General features: G+C 44.0%; 1 protein-coding gene across 1 annotated transcript in view; it reads right to left on the reverse strand.

Moving 5' to 3' along the window:
* The window catches only part of KPNA1 (karyopherin subunit alpha 1), a 37022-nt gene extending 23963 nt beyond the window's left edge, over positions 1 to 13059 (reverse strand). Inside the window, exon 1 of the mRNA XM_079960319.1 lies at positions 12997 to 13059. The gene's annotated coding sequence lies outside the window, so the exon portion shown is untranslated. The remainder of the gene's footprint in view (positions 1 to 12996) is intronic.
* Between the last annotated feature and the right edge of the window lie 1747 nt (positions 13060 to 14806).

Here is a 14806-nt window from a genome sequence, read left to right on the forward strand (position 1 = left end):
CAAGACTGAGGGATTGCTGCAAACCACCCGTAGCCTGAGCTGCAGTATTCAGTGTGAGCTACACTGCAGGTCTATCACGAGCCACCCTCTTCTAGCAACAGCCCTTGCAATTTGGGGACAATGGATTGCATCTCCTTTGAATTTTGCACTGGCATTAGTGGCCATTTTTAAAGCATGTTTCACACCAAGAATTTGGAAACAGTAAGAACTCCCCCCGCCCCCGAGCGTGTGTGTGCTGTTGGTGGACACATTCGATCAATCCCAGTTACTTTAAAATCTTGGATTTCTCCACTGATGTATACAGTGATACCTCGGGTTAAGTACTTAATTCGTTCTGGAGGTCTGTTCTTAACCTGAAACTGTTCTTAACCCGAAGCACCACTTTAGCTAATGGGGCCTCCTCCTGCTGCTGCGCCGCTGGAGCACAATTTCTGTTCTTATCCTGAAGCAAAGTTCTTAACCTGAAGCACTATTTCTGGGTTAGCAGAGTCTGTAACCTGAAGCGTATGTAACCTGAAGCGTATGTAACCCGAGGTACCACTGTATGGGCAGCTCTCCTCAAAAATAGCTTCTCAGTGTGAACCTGGAAGGGACCCATCCAGACACTTATTTATTCCCTTTGTATCTATCTACAGTGGTGCCTCGCAAGACGAAAAGAATCTGTTCCGCGATTCTCTTCGTCTAGCGGTTTTTTCATCTTGCGAAGCAAGCCCATTGACGGCTTAGCGGATTAATGCTATTAGCGGCTTTTAGCGGCTTATCAGCTTAGCGGATAAGCAGATAAGCGGCTTAGAAAAAGGGGGGGGGGGAAGGGAAAAAACCCCGCAGGAACTCGCAAGACATTTTCGTCTTGCGAAGCAAGCCCATAGGGAAATTCGTTTTGCGAAGCGCCTCCAAAACGGAAAACCCTTTCGTCTAGCGGGCTTTTCGTCTTGCGAGGCATTCGTCTTGCGGGGCACCACTGTATGTTCCTGTCCTCCTGCCCCAGCTGCACTGCTCCATTCCCTACGCCCAGCCTGCTAGCAGTTTCCCCCTCTTAGCCTTCTGTGACTCTGAGTTATGACAGGGTGTTTTGGAGGGTGGTGTGTGTGTGTCTCCCCCATTATGGTTTCTGCCCTCCCTCCAGATATTCTTGAGCTTCTGCATATCTTGGGGTTACCCTGAGTCTCTGGACACCACTCACTGGGTACTCCAGTTTTGGCTCTAAAAAAATCAAACGCTTATTAGAAGCAAGGACGACAATGGTCAGTTTTTACATTCAAAGCCCTGTGTTGGTGCATGTGCCATCCAACTTTAATAAATGAACTGGTGTCAGGGGTGGGCAATAAGAACTTTACTAATTATTCAGGATGATCAAAAGCCCAGCAGCCATTGAGAAGAACATCACAACAATCTTCCCAGCTGGGTGAATGAGCAACAAAATGTCAGCTTAAATCCAATGTAAGTTTACAAAGTAATGCAAACTAGGGCAAAAAAAATTCAATTTCACATATAACCTGATGCGACAGGGGTCAAAATTGGTTGTTACTACCAAGGAAAGAAATGTTATGGTCTTAGTGGACAACTTAGTGATCAAGAGCAGGGACTGCTTGGGGGAGATGGGGACACATTCACTTGTTGACATCCAGGGTGGATTTGATTTAAATCAAATAGATTTAAATCATGATTTAAATCACTAGTCAGTAAGACTTTATTTAAATCATTTTTTTTTCAGAAAGAGTCATTCTTCCTGGTATAATCTTAATATTTACAATCAGATGAAAGTTTCATTTTTGGAATAATAAATTTTCAGAGTAGTTTTTACAGTTATATCAAAAATAACTGATTTGGTTATACTATTAGAAATACATAGACAAATAATTATGAAATTATTATGAGGTTTAATGTTAACTCTTTATATTTGGACAACTTTTCTGCTGTGCTTTATTGGAAGGAGAAAAAGAATCATTTCCTTAATAACAATTTAAACAATTTATTTAACTAAAACAGTAACATTATATCATATGTATCCATGTTTGTTAACTGATTTGTTAACTGATTTAAAAAAAAACCAAAAACCTTAGACTGAGTTTTAGCACACATGAAAAACTTAAAATAAATCCTTATTTCCTGATGAATAGCCTTTGGACTATAATGTAACTTAAATAGAAAACTATCTTTAGAAAGATTTTTCCTCCAAAAGCATTTTATTTTAAAAATCCATTTTAAATAAAAAAATTCCAATTTAAATTTTTAAAAATCCATTTTTAAAAATAAAAAATCCATTTTTTAAAATAAAAAAATTCCATTTTTTTAAATAATTGATTTTCATCCACCCTGTTGACAGCTGCTTTTACACCCTACAACACCCCAAAGAAGGACCAAAGCTTTGGGATCAGTCAACTGTACTTGGATCCATTTCAGCTGAGGCCTGCTTCACTTTGAAGGAGTGAAATACAGTGTTACCTCAGGTTTCATACGCTTCAGGTTACAGACTCGCTAACCCAGAAATATTACCGTGGGTTAAGAACTTTGCTTAAGGATGAGAACAGAAATTGTGCAGTGGCGGCGCAGCGGCAGCAGGAGGCCCCATTAGCTAAAGTGGTGCTTCAGGTTAAGAACAGTTTCAGGTTAAGAACGGACCTCTGGAACGAATGAAGTACTTAACCCGAGGTACCACTGTATCTCTAAAGCTGCCTCCTTTGGTTTGATATTCAGCTTCAGTGAAAGTGATGCAGAGCCTTGCTACGTTTCTGTTAATGCATATGACAAATGCATTTGCTTTTACAACAGCCACATCACACTGCTAGCTCATGTTCACTTTGTGATCAACTTAGATACCTAGATCCTTTTCACATGCACTGCTGCCAAGCCCACCACTTTTGCCCCTAAATTTTACACATTTGTCTCTGTTGAATTTCACAAGGTTGGCTTTGGCCCAGTATTCCAATCTGTCAAGACCCTTGATTCTGTCTTCTGTGGTGTTAGTTATCCTTCCAAGCTTTGTGTCATCTGCAAATGGGATAAACATCCCCTCAATCCTAGTCATTTATAAAAATGTTCAACAGCACAAAAGCAAGAACAGAGTCGTGCTTATAAGCACTTGCTGGGTACAGCTGTGGAGCCACCTAACAGTAGTATCATCCCGCTCACATTTTATCATCTTGTCAGCAAGCATACCACGGGAAACACTCTTAAATCCTTTGCTGAAATAATGATAATGTTATGCCCAGAACGTTTCCATGGTCTACCAAATTGGTAATTGTCAAAAAAGGAGATGAAGTTGGTCTCCTGTGACTTATGTTTGATAAACCCATGCTGGCTCCTAGAAATCAATGCATTCTTTTATCAATGCTCATGAACTTAATAAGCTATAACAGAAATTTGCCCGGGAACAATGTCAAGCTGACTGATTTTCAGTTTCCCAGCCTAGCTCGTTCCTCACTTTCTGAAGACAGGGGCCCTTGTCTGTTTCCAAACTTCTGGCACCTCAACTGCCCACCATGAATCCTCAAAATTTACAGTGGCTCTGAAATAATGTCCACAATTTCTTTTGGCAGTCTTGTAATTACATCTAGCCTTTGAGACTTGAACTAGGAATCTGTTAACCATCCCCTTACCTATATTGGGCTGCAAATTCTCCCTCCTGTTGTGAATTAGACTTGCGGGCATGTATGGGGGTCTATTAGGATGGTCCACCCCAGGGACCAATGGATCCTAAGGGGTTTTGGGGGGAGGGGGTGCTGCTCCTGCCAAATTTCTGGCTGATCTGTGAAATACCAAAATGACCTGAATAATTAACACAATTGATTCCATGTGTCCTCCTCTCCTGCTTAACAGAGCCGAGGATGTTCCATGGTACATACCTGAGCTGAGGGCAATGAAGCAAGCTGGGAGATAACCAGAACACAAGTGGAGGGAAGCTCAAGAAGAATCCAATCAAACACTAGTATAAACTCAGTATTAAGCCACCGAGGGTAAGGAATAGGTGTTGTGATTCTTCACCAACTCCATTACCCCTCAGTGTAACCCAGCAGGGTTTTTCCAAGTAGTTCAAGACCTTTTAAACTTTTAAACTCTATGGGCAGAATCCGAGACCAGGGAGAAGAGTTGGTGGAAGAAGATTGGAAGAAATTTAAAATCTATTTACAGAAACATTGTAAAATTTTTGAATGTTAATAACACTGGAATGAAACAAAGTGGTTCTAGCAACAAGGTAAAATAAGAATATGTAAGAATGGATTAATATCAGATGAAAATTTGAAGTCAGAATATGTGAGGATAAACAATTAAGGGTAAATTAAGAGGGTATGAATTTGCTGAACAAATTTTTAAATGGAATACAAAAAAGGAAGGTGTGAGGAAGTCATGAAAATAAGTAAATGAACGGTAAGATATTAGAAAGAGGGATTTTTCTTTTTTCATTTTTCTTTTTTCTACTTATGTTAAACTTTGGTTTTTGTATCTTTTTTGTGTGTTCTTTGTTCACTGTTTATTGTTTTGTAACCTTTTCTTTGTTAAAAACTTAATAAATATTATTAAAAAAATTAAACTTTTAAACTCTATGGATGAAATAGTAGAAGCAAGTATGTTGTTACTTGTTTGCAAAACATTTTAAGGATAAAACCACTTGCAACCACCACGACTTAGCTGTTGCTGGCCCATCTGTGGAAATATCCAGTGTACTGTCTAATCTAGTACGGATGGCCAGTTTCAGTTGGTAGGGGATGTGAACAAGGAAACCTGGTTGGGTGTACACAACTACGAGTTTGCTTGACCCCTTGCACTGCCTGGCCTACTGCTTCTAGCAGCAAAGGGACAACTGGTCAGGTCCTGCAGATAATAAACTTCACCAAGAGAGGGTGAACAGGTGGCAGTGTGTACATTCTTGAAGAAAGAATCCTTGGAGTTAGAATACTTTAACAACTATAGGCCACTAGCTAATGTCCCTTTCCTGTGCAAAGTGCTGGAGTGTGTGGCTGCCAACCAGACCCAGCAGTCTTGGATGAATCTGATTTTCTGGGTCCATTACAGTCGGGGCTCAGGCCTGGTTTTGACAAAGAAACTATTCTGGCTGCTCTGTGGGATGACCTAGCTGCCAGGTGAGAAATAGGGGAAATGTCTCCATGTTGATTGGGCTTCCTCAACCTCGGCCCTCCAGATGTTTCAAGACTACAATTCCCAGCATCCCTGACCACTAGTCCTGCTAGCTAGGGATCATGGGAGTTGTAGGCCGAAAACATCTGGAGGGCCAAGGCTGAGGAAGCCTGATGTTGATCCTCAATCTCTAAGCAGCTTTCAATACCATCAACCATAGTATACTTCTGGAATGGCTACAGGGTAGGAAGGAAATGAACTGGAATGGTTTCTGCTTATACCTGGGCTGGCCAGCACAGAAGGTGGTGCAGGTGGATTTCTGTTTGATCCCATGGAATTTGCAGCATAGAGTCAGGTTTTATCTTATCTTATCACCCACGCTGCCATTGATATGAAGTGAAGCCTTCCATGGTTTTGCAGTGCATTGTCATCAGGTATGTAGCAGTGGGTATGCTGGATCAGTTCTTGGGCATGGCCTGAATGATAGCCAATAAAGTGAAACTCAGTGAAGTGTAGAGTAGAGTAATTTGCATAGGGATATTTTCCCAGGAAAAGTCTCAAGAAAATGCACTTCACTACTGAAATTCATTTCAGACAAGATAAAACACACTATGAATATGAAATGTCTTTGTTTCAAATACTGGTGTTCAACCTGCTCCGGACTAAAAGGAAATTCCATGCCTGCATGATGTGACAATGGTCTCTTGCTTTGATTGTGTTTCTTAAAAGTATTAGACTAATTCATGGTCTAGCAGTGGCTATCAGCTAGAATAATTAAATTGAATTATTGTGCTCAGAGGGATGGTACTGGAAAGTACTTGTTTTCATGCCCTCTTGTGAGCTTCCAGAAGCACCCAACAGGCTATTTTTTGAGAGGCTTGATGGGCTGCTGGCAGGATCCAGCAATCATCAGAATGGCTCAGTGGGTACAGGATGAGACTCTTAATCTCAGGGTCAGGGGTTTGAGCCCCACACTGGGAAGGGGGTTGAACTAGATGAGCCTTGTGGTCCCTTCCAACTCTACAATTCTATGATATTTCATGCTGTTGCTAGGAAGACTTGCATGTGTGAATAACTTAAGTTATCCACAAGACAAAGACACACACACAAACACACACTGGACAATGTTTTAAATGATCCCTGATGTAACTGAGATGCAGCGATAAGCTACTGGCAATATTCATCCACCAGTGTTGTGCAAATTCATGACCAGCAACTTCTTTTCTGCTCTGCAATGGCCTTGTGAAGCTAAGACATGCTGGGTGTTATGGCTACGCTCATGGGATAACTCAGGAATAAGTGCATTTAGTTCATATACAGCACTACAAACTATAGACAGTCTTCAAATCAGAAATCCATTACTTGCTTTCATCATACTTATTTTGAAGCTTTTGCTTGAAATTCACTGAAAAAGGCCAGTAGCTACTTTAAACATTTAGGAAAATATATTTTTTAATGTACAAACTGAGGTCCAAAATCAAGCACAAATTGTAGACCCTGAACATTCCTTCTTCAGTGTCACTGAGTTAAAGCAAAATGATTGTTTGTGCACTGTTTTGGTGGACTCAACACAGTTAAGAAACTGAAAGCACTTTTCTAAAAAGCCCCCAAACAATTGGTTGTTCCTTTATATTGAGCTCTTGTTCGTGATTAAGAGCTCCCACATTTTGCAGGTGAACTTATGCACTTTTATCTTTAAGTTAGCTAAATTTTAGCAACAATCAGTAACAATATAATTCAATTCCCTTCTAATTTCTGCCACAGTTTGTGTCTGAACACCCTAACAGAATGTGTGGTTCAACTGATAGAAAACAGCTAGTGATCCCATTAATACATTGGAATATACATGCCTGATATCATTTAGCCTTTGGACATAGTTATCAAAGATTTGTCTAATCCTACCAGTAGTTGTCCGACACACTGATTTATATTATGACTGGGATATACTGTACCACCTTGCTATAATCCCGGAAAAAAAAGATTTACCTAAAGTTGTTTGAGGAAGAAACCTTTGGATCGGAAGACTATCTACCTCCACCTCAATTTGTGTTTTTATGTCCTGAAACCATCAAACTACATAGGATGGTGTCGGACCCTAACAGGTTATATGACCAAGATGGCTCTTTTCGATTTGCTAAATTGTTTGTCAAGAAGTTTGCAAACTCAGTAAGGCTCTACAGACATCAGCCAAGTGATGTAGTTGTATATACTGATAACATATCTTAATTTAATCTTGACCTCCCTCTTTTAAAAATGCCTGTCCAACAGTTTTTAAAAACCTTGCAACTATTTCCCCCCAATAATTTAAAGAATCTACAGGTGAAACTCGAAAAATTAGAATATTGTGGAAAAGTTCATTTATTTCAGTAATTCAACTTAAAAGGTGAAACTAATATATGAGATAGACTCATGACATGCAAAGCGAGATATGTCAAGTCTTTATTTGTTACAATTGTGATGTTTATGGCATATAGCTGATGAAAACCCCAAATTAACAATCTCAGAAAATTAGAATATTAAATGAAATCAGCAAAACAAGGACTGCAAATAGAGCAATATTGGACCTCTGAGAAGTAGAAGCAGGCACATGTACTCAGTACTTGGTTTGGGCCCCTTTTGCATCAATTACTGCCTCAATGCGGCGTGGCATGGATGCTATCAGCCTGTGGCACTGCTGAGGTGTTATGGAAGACCAGCCTTCAGCTCTTCTACATTGCTCGGTCTCATGTCTCTCATCTTTCTTTTGGCAATGCCCCATAGATTCTCTATGGGGTTCAGGTCAGGCAAGTCTGCTGGCCAATCAAGCACAATAGTCCCATGGGCATTGAACCAGGTTTTGGTACTTTTGGCACTGTGGGCAGGTGACAAAGTCCTGCTGGAAAATGAAATCAGCATCCCCATAAAGCTCGTCTGCGGAAGGAAGCATGAAGTGCTCCAAAATGTCTTGGTAGATGGCTGCATTGACCCTGGACTTAATGAAGCACAGTGGACCAACACCAGCTGATGACATGGCTCCCCAAATCAACACAGACTGTGGAAACTTCACACTGGACTTCAAGCATCTGGCATTGTGTGCCTCCCCATTCTACCTCCAGACTCTGGGTCCTTCGTTTCCAAGTGAGATGCAAAAGCTGCTCTCATCAGAAAAGAGATTTGGGGAGCCATGTCATCAGCTGGTGTTGGTCCACTGTGCTTCATTAAGTCCAGGGTCAACGCAGCCGTCTACCAGGAGATTTTGGAGCACTTCATGCTTCCTTCCGCAGATGAGCTTTATGGGGATGCTGATTTCATTTTCCAGCAGGACTTTGTCACCTGCCCACACTGCCAAAAGTATCAAAACCTGGTTCAATGCCCATGGGATTACTGTGCTTGATTGGCCAGCAAACCCGCCTGACCTGAACCCCATAGAGAATCTATGGGGCATTGCCAAGAGAAAGATGAGAGACATGAGACCGAGCAATGTAGAAGAGCTGAAGGCTGCTATTGAAGCTTCCTGGTCTTCCTAACACCTCAGCAGTGCCACAGGCTGATAGCATCCATGCCGTGCCAAATTGAGGCAGTAATTGATGCAAAAGGGGCCCAAACCAAGTACTGAGTACATGTGCCTGCTTCTACTTCTCAGAGGTCCAATATTGCTCTATTTGCAGTCCTTGTTTTGCTGATTTCATTTAATATTCTAATTTTCTGAGATTGTTAATTTGGGGTTTTCATCAGCTGTATGCCATAAACATCACAATTATAACAAATAAAGGCTTGACATATCTCGCTTTGCATGTCATGAGTCTATCTCATATATTAGTTTCACCTTTTAAGTTGCATTACTGAAATAAATGAACTTTTCCACAATATTCTAATTTTCTGAGTTTCACCTGTACAAGCCAAACAGGTCTAAAATAGGCCTATCCTAAAAAGGTGGAAACTGGTAAGAGTCCAGAATTTTATATTAGCTACCTCAGTCAGGTTGTCAAGGCTGAGACCATGTAAGCATAGCTTGAATTGTTTGGCACCTACTTTTGTGCTTCTTTTCCAGAGAAAACCCATCACTCTACAGAGAACAATTTGTTAGAGCATTACTCCTGTACAACCTCCCCCCCCCTTTATGTGGAAGACATCAGGATATAAAACATGTGGCACTCATATCCTGAGCTTTTCTTCACCCTTACTAATAGCTTCTGCCAGTCACTCAATGATTCATTGTAACTACTGCTTAGGGAATAAATATATAAATTTGGACAAAATACTAATTTTCCCTGGTTGCACCCTCATCAACTATGACACATTTGGCTTTCCCCAGTCTGTCATATCCTTTTAAACTGAGCACATCAATATAATATGTTTAATCAAGTCCCTATACAATTACAACCCCAAAATGTTTCTAAGTATTTACCATTCCTTCCCATTTGTATTGGAAATGTGATATTAACAATGCAGTTCTATGTCTACTTTATGTTTTTATTATTTTGCTCTGTAAAATATGCTTTTAATGTAGTAAACCACCCTGGGATGTTTTGATAGAGGACACTATATAAATTGAATAAATAATAATAATAAATACTCAGCCCCCATAGACTTAAATGGGGCTTACTTCCAGGTAAGGCCTCCTGAACCTCCCTTTAAATATGTACTGCCAGCATCTCAACCTTTGGACAGTGCACTTTTAACACCTGAACCTTAATTACATTGTGAAGTTACCCTCTGATGTGCTAGCAAAGAAGATTGTGGGTTTGTCACAAGAATACTACCATTTGCAAACAATAGGATTTTCTGGTTTATCTGCCCCATTTTGGGGCTGCTGTATTATTTACTCCTCCCCTACAGCTTGTGCCTAAGGTTCCACTGTCAATGCAAAAAATAAATATAAAAATGTAGAGGAGATACCTCTGACCTATCCTAAAGTCACAAGATCTATGGTTCGATCCCTTCCCATGACTAGTTTTGGGCCCTGACACTAGATAAGGGGGCGGAGGAGAGTACTGGAAAAGGGTGTGTCTCCACTACCACTTAGAAACTAGGGCAAATAAGGCCAAAATAAGAAAAGGTAAATGGAGTCTTAATTATTCCAACAGGTAGAACTTACACTTGAAATGCACAGGTTCAATCTCCAAATCAAAGGGCTTCACTAACACAGCCTCTCTAGCCTGACAGCATGAAAGCTCCCCACTCACGGATCCTGAGAAGTTTGGGAGAATGTCTGAAGAGCTCAGCAGAAGTGAGTCACGGTTTTCATACAGGATATCCTCTCCCTTTACAACCTAAACGATGTCCATGCAGTAGGGGTGCTGGGTTCCCCCAGAAGCCCTAAATAGAGACCCTCGCCACCAGTCGCAGAAAAGCATCACTAATCTCTTGATCATCACGATTATTTATTAAATCTGTATACCACCCCTCATCCAAAGATCTCAAGGCGGTCCCCCCCCCCAAAAAAAAACCCCACAAGAAAATAAAACACCTAATAAAAAAAAAACAACAAAACAAATCTGGGATAGCTCAGTTGAGGCAGAGCATGAGGCTCTTAATCTGAGGGTTGTGGGTTCGAGCAGAATCTTCCTAATTATTGTGCTCAGAGGGATGGTACCGGAAAGTACTTTCTAAAGAGATGGCCATAATTTTCATGGCCTCGTGTGAGCTTCCAGAAGCATCCAACTGGCTATTTCTTCAGAGGCTTGATGGGCTGCTGGCCGGATCCAGGAATGATCAGAATGGCTCAGCGGGTACAGGATGAGACTCTTAATCTAAGGGCCCTGAGTCTGAGCCGCACGCTGGGCCAAAGATTCCTGCCTTGGAGGGGGTCAGACTAGATGTCCCTCGTGTGGTCCCTTTCCCCACTCTACCATAGAATCCTAGAGTTGGAAGAGACCACAAGGGCCATCGAGTCCAACCCCCTGCCAAGCTGGAAACACCATCACAGCACTCCTGACATATGGTTGTCAAGCCTCTGCTTAAAGACCTCCAAAGGAGGAGACTCCACCACACTCCTTGGCAGCAAATTCCACTGTCAAACAGCTCTTACTGTCAGGAAGTTCTTCCTAATGTTTAGGTGGAATCTTCTTTCTTGTAGTTTGGAACCATTGCTCCGTGTCCGCTTCTCTGGAGTAGCAGAAAACAACCTTTCTCCCTCCTCTATGTGACATCCTTTTATATATTTCAACATGGCTATCATATCACCCTTTAACCTCCTCTTCTCCAGGCTAAACATGCCCAGCTCCCTTAGCCGTTCCTCATAAGGCATCGTTTCCAGGCCTTTGACCATTTTGGTTGCCCTCCTCTGGACACGTTCCAGTTTGTCCGTGTCCTTCTTGAACTGTGGTGCCCAGAACTGGACACAGTACTCCAGGTGAGGTCTGACCAGGGCAGAATACCATTCTAAGAAGCCCCACATTTATTTATGAAGGGCTGGGAAGACCAATGGTGAGACCTCGCAGCTTCAAAAAAGCATCCCTGGGCGAGCGGTTCCAAAACACCCTCGCGGCCCAAGCAAGGGCAGCTTACCCCCCCAAAAGACCCCTCAGAATGGGGCGAAGTGGAAGCAGCAGCTCCCTGTGACACTTGCCCTGCCTGCCTGCCTGCCTGGCCCCGCGCCCTTTCCCACAGCCACTTCTGACACGCATCTCCCCACCCCTGTCACACAGACACGCCCCTTTCTGAAGACCCTCGGGGTTGACGACAGGCAGGCAGGCACACAGGCAAGGCGGACCTACACATTCACACACACACACTTTGCGCGGCAAAGGGTTGGATCCATGTTTTTCATAGTCCAGTTTGTAGGTGTGCCTTCCAGGTGTGATTTGACACTGGATTTGTTGGGAGTTATTTTTAAAAAAGTGGAGGATCCGTGTAGATCCGCCTTTAACCCAGACCCCATATATATAGTAAAGGTAAAGGTACCCCTGCCCGTACGGGCCAGTCTTGACAGACTCTGGGGTTGTGCGCCCATCTCACTTAAGAGGCCGGGGGCCAGCGCTGTCCGGAGACACTTCCGGGTCACGTGGCCAGCGTGACATCGCTGCTCTGGCCAGAGCCAGAGCCAGAGCCGCACACGGAAACGCCGTTTACCTTCCCGCTGGTAAGCGGTCCCTATTTATCTACTTGCACCCGGAGGTGCTTTCGAACTGCTAGGTTGGCAGGCGCTGGGACCGAGCAGCGGGAGCGCACCCCGCCGCAGGGATTCGAACCGCCGACCTTTCGATCGGCAAGCCCTAGGCGCTGAGGCTTTAACCCACAGCGCCACCTGCGTCCCTTCCATATATATAGGCATACATAAATATATATATGTGTGTGTGTATGCCTTGCCTGCCTGCCTGCCTAAGCGAAGGGCCTTTTTTTGATGGGGTGTGTGTGTGTGTGTGTGTGTATATATGGGGGGGGGGAGGGACCACATGACTCGGGTCATATATACACGCCCTGCGCCCATTCCCACAGCCACTTCTGACACGTGTCTCCCGCCCCCCCGCGCTGTCAAACAGACATGACTCGCGTCTCCCCTCAGAAAAGGCCCTTCGCTTTGACAGGCAGGCAAGGCGTACATATACATACATATATATATATATATATATAGGCGTACATATATATATATATATATATATATATATATATAAAATATAGATATGTGTGTGTGTGTGTGTACGCCTATCCTGCCTGTGGAAGCGAAGGGCCTTTTTTGACGGGGTGTGTGTGTGTGTGTATGGGGGGGGGGAGGGACCACACGACTCGGGTCATATATACACGCCCCGCGCCCATTCCCACAGCCACTTCCGACCCGCGTCTCCCTCCCCCCCCCGCTGTCAAACCCACGCGCCCCTTTCAGAAGACCTTTTGACGACCCGCGCCTCCCCTCAGAAAAGGCCCCCCCCCGCCGGGCCCTCCTCTCTCCGCGGGTCTGGGCGGGCGGAGGGGCCCCCTCCCGGATGGATACCTGCCTGCCTGCCAGTGGGGCGGCCCGGCGGCCCCGCGAGGTCCCTCTCCGGCTGCCGCCGCTGCTCCTGCTGCTGCCTTCTGGGCCCGAGGCGCGCGCGCGCCGGCGCCTCTCCCTCCTCTGCGCCGCGAAGCCGGCTGCCCAAGGCCGCCCCTGCGCACGCGCCCAACGCGCCCTCTGGCGCAGCTTCCGGCGGAGGAGTCCCCGCCCCGCCTCTTCCGGCGCGCTCTTCCGCCGGCGCCGCTCTCCTCCTTCGGCCCCGAGACTCGCTCGGGTATAGCTCTATGGTCCCGTCGCGGCGGGCGGCCTCGGAGACCCGGAAGTGCCGCTCTAGGGAGGCGGAGGCGGCGGCGGCGGCTGCTGGCAGGAAGGGAATTTGGCTGGTTGAATTGCCCTTCAAATGGATCGCGAAGCGGCTTGCGAGCGATAAAGGAGTGGCAGCCTCATTTCACAGGAGTCTTAAATTAATTTAAGAGGAGTAACTTCAGAGGAGTCTTAAATTTAAGAGAAAGGTCTTAAATTAATTTAAATTTAAGAGGAATCTGAATTTAAGAGGAGTTCACATATGGGGCAAGCTGATTGGAGATTGAAAAGAGTTTGAAAAGAGCTCCCAATTTTATAAAAGTCTATTAGGCGATATAAGCCTTTGGTTCGCCAGGCTTTTATCTGGAGGTTTTGTGCTGCATGGTGGAATAATGGGTGGTACGCCAGGGGGATTAGTGGGGATGGGGTTGGGGATAGTTTGCCTATTTGTGTTTTCCATGCTTTGAGCATGGTCTGTGTGTACCTGTTAAGTGTTGTGGGAATTTTCTTTAGTTTGTTTGGGAGGAGTGGGTATGTTGTGGTGCAGGTATTTTCAATTGTGTCCCTCTCTGGACAACAGCCATGCAAGAAATATGTAAAATAACAAAGCAAGTATTAGACTTCACCCCAGAATTGGCCCTACTAAACATCTTCCAAGACAACAATGCCCATTTACTCCACAAAGAACTCATAACCCACCTACTTTCAGCAGCCAGAAACACCATAACCAGACACTGGAGAGACCTGTCAGGAGTAAGCATGGACCAATGGTACCAAATAGTATGGGAAACAGCCCTACTGGAAAAATTAACTAACAAACTGAAACTGACACGGGGACAAACAGAAGAAGACACCTTCACCCCGGTGTGGCTCCCCTTTATCACATACACAGCCCAACAGGACAATGACAATAATCCACCAACAGCATACAAATCAATATGGCTAACTTGATCCAAAACACCCACCCACCTCACTCACACACGTAAACAAAGACCACCACAGCCAATCACAAACAAACAATCACATCCTAGGCCAACCTCAACCTCTCTCACCACCAAAGGAACACAAGTGAACAACACAAGCACGCTGACACCAAACTACATACATTAAGCATAATAGAAACACTGCTACCCCACCCCACCCCCATCCATCTCCCCTCCTTCCACCCTCCTTTCTTCTTTTTTTATTCTTTTCTTTTTTCTTCTCCCCCTAATGCCTCAACAAATGAAATGGATTTGTAAAAATGTTACACGGGGGGAAAAAAAATACGAGGCATTACACTTACACTGTAAAACAAGAAAACCCTTAATAAAATATATTAAAAAAAAAAGAAAAGAAAAGAGCTCCCAATCAAGTGTTAAAAACAGTACAGCGTTACATATTAAAAGCTTCCCTGAACAGGGCTGCCTTCAGATGTCTTCTGAATGTCTGGTAGTTGTTCTTCTCTTTGACATCTGGTGGGAGGGCATTCCACAGGGCGGGTGCCACCACCGAGAAGGCCCTCTGCCTGGTTCC

Source organism: Podarcis cretensis (assembly GCF_951804945.1).
Source record: "Podarcis cretensis genome assembly, chromosome: 17".
NCBI lineage: Eukaryota > Metazoa > Chordata > Lepidosauria > Squamata > Lacertidae > Podarcis > Podarcis cretensis.